Below are 8,333 nucleotides of genomic sequence, written 5' to 3'. Positions count from 1 at the left end.
CCCCCCTTCCCTCCCGTCCTTGATCATTATAGCAGAGCAACTTGGAAGAGACTGTGAGGTTTCGGATGAGGTTCCCATACACTGATGGTTGAGACTGCCAGCACAAACCCGCTGAACTCAAACAACGGGGCTCAGACTCTCAACTACCCTGCTTCTTTCATTGCTTTGTTTGAGAATAAACAGATGATTTTTTAAGAAACACGTTGAACAAATACTATAATGTGGATGTAGCCCCTGCATAAAAAGGACTATACTCTTGCCAATATTTTTCGATCATTCTTTGTGTTGCTGTTTTCTGCATTTGCTCATACAGCTTTTCGCAAAAAAGTGAGGAAATTGTGTCATATAGTAGTCGTCATCTTTTTTCCAGTCTACCAGAATTCCTGTTTAACTATGTTTTTCCATGGAGATGTTTTACAGGTTCTCTCACATTACTATTTTGACACATTTGGCGTTTTCTCTGACAGCAAGTTGAATGTCAACTACCATGGTGCACTGCTGACAACAGCCAAGTTTTCCACCCATTTTTGTAACAAGCCCAGATAGCGATCTAAATCATGCCTCTATGGCCATTGTAATGGAAGCAATACTACTAACTACTTATGGAGCCTCTCTCAGATATTGCACCAATCCAATTCCAGAATTGACATTGGTAAAAAAAAATTTTTACCAACCCTGAAGAACAATAACAAAGGAGGTGCTGTCACAGGAGAAGATTTAATAAAACTTAAGTTTCTTCTATTTGGTAATTATAGTTTTGACTAGAAACCAAAACAAATACCAAATATACACATACTTGAGTAAAAATATATTTAAATTTCTGCTGATGTGAGGTCAGGGGTGTTGTTAGAGGGCTCCTGTAGATATACTGAGCTTACATGTCAACAGAGGCACTTCCATGGCAACTGAGCAAACGTCACACACTGTCTTGTAAACCATAACAAACACTTGATAGTTGACTCAATAGTGAGCAGCAAACTGAGGTTTCAGAGACTTATTAATCAGCATCATTTTGTAGAGTCTCGCAGCAGTAGTTTTATACAGTTGAAGGCTCCAGAAAAAACATAGTAAGTGGATCTTAAGTTGGGGTTGCTGTGTAAATAAAACATTTTTCAAAGGATTTTTCTGATATTACAAGCTTACAAGACTGTGTGTGTGATCTGTGACTGCACAGCAAACTGCTGTTGAGTATTCAGTGTCCCTCTTCACTTCAGCAGCAAGCCAGCTTTGTAAACTGTATTGCATTTTACAATGTAGATCATGAGCCTTTTGTCCAAACTCATTCACATTGAAGAGATGAAGGTTGTCTACCTGCAGTTTCCCTTTCTGATCCCTGATGAGTGGATTAACCTTTGAATGGCCAGGGACACAAAACATCATTCTGCCTGCCTCACCCACCGTGGCCCTAAACTCCTTCTCTGCTGGCCCTCCACACATGCGGCCAGCACATGCTGCTTAGGGGCCTCTCAGCATGGCTATTTAAATCTAAAGTGTGTGTGTGTGTGTGTGTGTGGGTGTGTGTGGGGTAGCCTTGCAGAAGGAAGCACAAGGAGCCGTCTGGTCATGCTGTCCCTGGAGGGAAGGGCGGGAATGCAGAGCAAAAATTCCTTTGCTCCTCACCTCTTTGTCCCATTCCTTGTTAGTTTTAACCCTTTCTTCTCTTCTCTTCTTCCCCTCTATCTGTCTACTGATGGCATTCTTTATGTCTGACGTTTTGTCCTCTGTGATCAAAATAAATGATAATATCACCCACCACAGGGAAATCTCGTAAATAAACATCTTTAGCCAATTAGTGCCGGGCTTAAAGGACATGTTGTCCTGTCTTCTTTTTTCCCCCTACAGCAAATGTTCAAAGACCACAACATCCGGTTTTCTGTATACAAACTATTATGGAAGGGTAGATTTTGTCCACGATGTTCTTTTCTCAGAAGTACTCTGCATTAAGAATAAAACTGAGCTGAAGTGAACAAATTAAATCTTGTAATACTGTCACGAACCCCCGGTCGTGACCCTGACCTGCCTGTTGGTATGTGTGTGATTGTAGTTTTTGAGTTCTTTTTCCCTTTGGTATGTTTGCGGTGTGCTTGGTGTGTTTTGTTTTTTTGTCTGTCTCTGTGTTCTGCTTCCTCCCTCATGCTCTGGGACTGCTGGTGGGCGTGGTCACCGGAGCTCCAGTCAACTCACCTGCAAAGCATCCTGTTAATTAGCACACCGGTGTCTCATCCTGGACCTCATGACCCTCGGAACGACCACCCCCCTCCAAGCCACATCTCTGTTCTCACTTGTGTTCTCCCATTGCACCTACTCTGGTCTGCGTCTGGGTTTCTGGCCCCGATTCTGACAAATACAGCAGTTGGTTACAGTGATGGAAGAAACACTCAGACCTGTAAAAATAAAAATACTCCCTTACTCCCTTAGTAGGGCTATGAAATAGTCTATCTCAAAATTTGATGTACAGAAGTATTACGAGTAAAATGTGGTTTGTAGCTGGGTAGTCTAATCCATAGCTATGTCATATTTATATTTTTACATTGTATTAGTTGATCATATATGCTTACAATTACAACCAGCAAAATAAACAGTAACTATAGTCATATAAATGTAGTGGCGTAAAAATAACAATATTCCCTGCAGAAATGTATAGGAGTAGACACATAATGTAACTCAAGTCCATTAAAATTGTACTTAATAACAGTACTTGAGTAAATGTACATACGACTATTATGATTATTGTTATGTAAAATATTCTTATATTATGAGGATGTTAGTTTTACGTCAAACCAGGTGTTTACTTTGCACCTCTCCCACAGATGACCGCCTGCTAAACTCACAGCGCTTCAGAATGTGGTCAACACAGTCCTGGTGCGGCCCTCTACTGCCTGAACAGTCTTAACAACACACGGATGTGTAACTTTCCTTTCATGCTCCTCACACACCATCGAGGCCACTTGTGAGCACGGAAGCCTACTATAAACACTGGCCATTGATGTGAGGGGAACGTGGGAGAGGCGCGGCCTGGAGTCCCAGCCTTTGTTGACATTCTCTGGCCCTGACGTCAGTCCAGAGTGGATCAACTGTGGCCATACGGGAGAGTCCTGTTTACTTACCTGGGAAAATTTCTGTATTGCTCTACTACATCTTTAGCAAACAGTACTGGCAGAGGAAGAAGACACAAAGGCAGAGAGAGAGAGAAGGGGAGAATAAGTTGATAGGAAAAGTAGGCTGTAATGTGGAGAAATACAGGGGAAGGCAGAGAGATAAATCATCCAGTATGGGTGTGCTAAAGAAATAAAGGCCATCAGAGCAGAGCTGTCAGTTCAAGTAAAGCTTGTAACCTGAGACACCAGCAGACGTCAGCCGCTGACACAAGAGATTTCCATTTTGAAACTCCAAGCTTGGTTAATCACCCTTCACTCCCTTTGGTTCTCACTTCTCACCTGTGTGCTCTATATTTCTGTTATATTCTCTTTTCTCACGTATGCCTTTTATAAATGCATAGATATTGAATTTTTTGCCCTCTCTGTCATCTCTCTTAGATCATCCATTCTGATGTGGGCGTGGGAGCAGCGACAATCTTGCCCCTTTTCCACTTTAGCCTTGCCTATGCTGCAGTCCTGCAGCAGCAGCAGTTCCATCAGTAATCATGACAAATGTGGCAATTATGATTTGGTTTAGAGGTACTGTCCTCATGGGCATTGTGTAAAGACAGCATTACTCTTGGTTCTCATGACTTGGGCTGCATATTATTGACAGGTGCAGTCCAACAAGAATCTGGTTTACCTTAAACTTTTACTGCAGGTGCAGCAGTTAAGGAATGAATAGACTTCAGTCACCAGCCGCACCCAAACTCTTCTCTGCTTCTCAGAGTCAAAACTCTGTCAGATTCCATATATTTTACTGTGCGCTTCATAATGTTATTAATCGAGCATTGTCATGTCACAGTTTAAAAAGCAATCCTGTGCAGGCAGGTGGGGACAGTTTGATTGGCCTTAACAATAATAATAATAACTTCCTACAAGTTCGACTTGCTTTCACAACTTCAGGCCCTAGAGCTGATCATCTGTCTGGTTAGGTAACATCAGTCAAGGAAAGTACAAGATTTGTGTGTGACAGCTTCTACGCCAGCAATATGCAAATTGAGGAAAAGAATTCAGCCACACACTGAACAGAAAATACATAATATAATTGGAATGTTAAATCATTAGCCTGTGGTGTATTCTGACTGGAGTATTAGCACATGCACCGCTTAGTATAAATAACTGATGAGATATAAAACACAAGTCTGAACAGGTCTGATTTTTTAGCCTTTAAAAGGAGCTTTGGAGGAAGGCGGTTGCATCGAATTACTGCTAGAACAAAAACAAGTTAATAGCCTCCACATTTAGTGCAGTAGCAGTGGTGGTAAAGTACTCAGAACATTTACAGAAGGAAAAGCAGCAATACATTCATCTGACACAATTTCAAAAGTACAAGTACTCATTAATCAGAATGGCCCATTTTAGAGTGCCAATATATATAACTAGGTTAGTATTAATGAACCTTTAGCACATAAGAATATTAAAAATATAATGTAGTAGCTGGTTATGGTGGAACTCATTTTTACTACATCAAATACCTTTGGGTAGTTAAATTTATCACAATACATTGGATTTTATGAACACTATATTTGTTGATTTGATTGATTTTGAACTAAAACGACTTTGGTAGATATTTGCTTGATTTGTGTTCTGTAACTCATTTTAGAGCTTCAGATAAACTTTGGAATTCATTTTTGCAAAGAACGAGTACTGTACAACAGCAGGAGTAATCTACAGAAAACAAAAAAAACTTCAATGTACACATGGGAATGTGAGTGCTGTTTTAAGACCGACTTGAAAACATGTGCACCTACCCTTTAACTCAGGGGTATCTGTTATAATATAGGGTTCCAATTTGATACCAGTGCTCTCTGTTTTCCAAATGTAAAACCCTTATAGCTCACTGTGTGGAGTTCAATGGAAAAATTTTGATGTAAGGTAATGAGGCCAGAGGTTTGGTGGCCTGGTGTGACTTAAGTCATCTTACTAAAAGAACAAATGGATTTTGTTATGACACTGACAAAGAAACTTGTCTTAGAACAGGAATCATTCATGTCTGACTGAAACAGGATCCACTCAAAATGACGAGTACTGATGCATCTCTGAATACATCATATGTTTTGTATACATTTTTACACGTTACTATATTTCACTCTAAGATTTTGTGTGTAAGTGTAAAATAGCATTTTTAGGTTTTTAGGTACGTGTAGCCTACCAAAAGAACAAGACTTAAAAAATGTACTTATACTTACTAAGAGTTTATACCACTGCATTTAAGTAAGGCTCTGCTGGGCTGTGTCAAAATATATCAATTGTGCACATGTGAAAACAGAACAGAGATACTCAGTTCTAAATAGCAGATGTTGTTATGTTGTTGACTTGTTGTGACACACTAGTAGACTACATTTAACAAAGGCAATTAACAAATGTTCAGTTAACAGCAGCAAAAATCCTCATACTTGCTTGTTTTTTACAAAACAAGTTCCAAAGACAGTCCAGACGGCTACATCAGTTCAGCCTTTGTACCTGATTTTTTTCCACTTTGTAATATATTATACATGCAGGAGGTGTGTAACACATTATCCATCACTCCCTAACCTTGATGAAGGCTGCGTTTTTTCCTGAAATGAGTTGTTCTTCTTCATAACAGTGAAAATCTTCATACACAGCTTACATTGTGTAGGACAGTGTGTCCATTCCCCTCTGTGAGTGTAATGAAATACAGACACATAGTTGGATAAGATAGGCAAGAGGATAGAAGAACATGAACTCTGGTAGTGGGCAGAGTGTTCCCGACAGGCATTTTGTGTTGCTTTTAATGGATAAGATGACTTGCAATATTAGTGAGCCAACATAAGCTAAACAGAAATATGCTGGCCTCGGTAACATTTAGCCTGGTTTCTGGGTTAGGGTTGGAAATGAAAGGAGAAGTCAAAAATGTCAAAGTTCTATTCAAGCACTGCTGTTTAAGTCACATTCTCCTTAAGTTTAAGAACTAATGTGATCCTAATGTTGTAAGTACCAGCTATACAAAGTCTGTCGTGAGAAAATAAACACATATAATCAAGCTAAAATATACTTGTGTAAAAATAAAATATCTGATTTGATGTAATACCCACAAAAGCAGAAGTACACAAAACATGTCGACTAAAAGGTAATGTGAGCAAATCAGTGTGTTTCTTCTGGCTCTTATTAACCAGTCCCGTTTGGCTACAGGTGCTTTACAAACAACTGCCTGGTTTTCTTTTTTGTTTTTGAACATGGGCCTTGACAATGGCATTAAGATTTTTTTCTTGTGCTACCTATAATGGTAACATAACAAAGAGCAGAAATGTACTGTTGTATTATAATAACCCTACTTAAAAATGCTGCTTAGGGGCCTCTCAACAAAAAACATACTCTGATAGAAGATGTTGTAATAGCATGTTGACTACAGAAAGAACTGCCTTTTACAGTCTTGTCTTTGACAGACTCATTCTAGGATCTTTTAATGTTTACCGTAAATAAAAATACAGATTAAATACATTTTTAATCCAACAACTGAGTCCTGTCTGCAGGTCTTTCTCTCAGGCTGCATTCGGCCCCAACAACCTGTCAATAAGGGAAGACAGAGCCTCTATGTAGCCTGAAAGAGTAAACCCAGGCAAAAAAGGTTTGGAAATAACTCCCTGCTGTTTGTTAAGCTCAGTGCTTTGAGCACATTGTAATAACTGAAAGGGACTCAGATTGGCATATTCATTCATTTTATCAGCTCAGATCTCACCAGGACTGTGGTGACAGAACAATGTTCAGAGAGACTTAAGTAAGAAAATCCACCTGAAACAATGAAAGTGAGAGGGACAAAAATAAAATTTTGAAAAGTCCCCAGTGGAAATTGTGCTCTCGGGTCCCACACAATGAAACAAATGAAATGAAAAGATCAGGACATAAAACAAAAGGTGTTTGGGCTTGAAATATTTAATTAGCAATGAAAAAACTGATTTAGAAATGGAAAAAACACAAACTGTTGAGAAAGTTGGACGTCATTGAAGTGGTCTTCAAGGAGTTGTAACATTACTTCAGATGTATTTCTGTGGAAGTGTATCTTGATTTTTCTGTAGTTAATCAGCAACTCACAGTCATAGTCTGTGGGGCAGCAGGGTTGTGCTGTGACACTGCATGGTTTAATAACAGACATAAATTGTTCTTTCATTCACCACTTTTATACTACATATACTACTAAGTCTTGTGTTTTAGTGTTCTCTGAGTGAGAAACTCATGCCGCATCAGAAGTCCACATTACAAGACTGGATCTTGCATCTCATCTTACAACCCTGTTGTAATATGACTATACATTGACCTTGTACACTCTCTGAACTTTTGTCCAAGAGCTCTGGTCAACTTAAAATAGCAGTGAGAGACAGACACTGGAAATTCTGCTGTGTTGAAATGTTGATTTTCACATGTTCAGGACTGAGGAAGAACTGGGCTGACAGAGGACATATTAGCATGTCAAGCCATCTGAGAACCTGTGCTGTTACAGTAAGTCTGTAGCTACTGTATAATTGCCTTAGTGTTGACATGCAGGGAAAGAGGAGTGTCAGTCCTTCAGTGAGCACCTGCTGAAGTGTCGTTCACTGAATACCTTCTATATTCTGTGTTTCTCTGTAGCTGACCCTGACCTCCAACCTCCTTGTGATGGAGGGTAAGTGAATAGAACATATCTCCTTTGGGGATCAATAGAATATCACAAAAAGTAAAGGAGAGTGGGGTGTTTCTTCATGGAAATGAAGCCTTTCTCTGGGGAAATTCGTTTTGGATTGCCTCCTGTGGGTCAGGACTCTAAATAGGTTGTGGGCCTATTACTGATGGATCCCCTCATGGTAATATGTTTTAATGAGCATGGGTCCCAGGGCAAGCGACTACATTTTAGATTTAGGATGAGAGAGCTTAACAGATCATTAGCAACCTGTGACTGTTATCGACTACCGTTGGACGCTGCATTTTGCGGTTGGTTCTTGAAACTCAGGAATTTTGTAGTACATATGAGAAAACTTTTTGGTTTTGATCAACAACACTATCAACAATCTCAAGATAGTGTGGTCTTTTAGTGCACCTTCATGAACCTTTGATATGATAATTTAAAAAAGCATCATGCTGTTGAGGTTTAATGTTTGTGATGCAGTCTCCTCTCCCCCCTGGCGCCACTTGGCTGTTTTTCCTGTAATTTGTCTTTATTTCTCCCTCTCTTCTCTATGTGGGTGGTTGACGGAGGCC

This window comes from Micropterus dolomieu, linkage group LG08 (genome assembly GCF_021292245.1).
Source record: "Micropterus dolomieu isolate WLL.071019.BEF.003 ecotype Adirondacks linkage group LG08, ASM2129224v1, whole genome shotgun sequence".
In the NCBI taxonomy this organism is placed as follows: Eukaryota; Metazoa; Chordata; class Actinopteri; order Centrarchiformes; family Centrarchidae; genus Micropterus; species Micropterus dolomieu.
The sequence above is the reverse complement of the archived record's forward strand: the minus strand, read 5'-3'. Positions refer to the sequence as shown.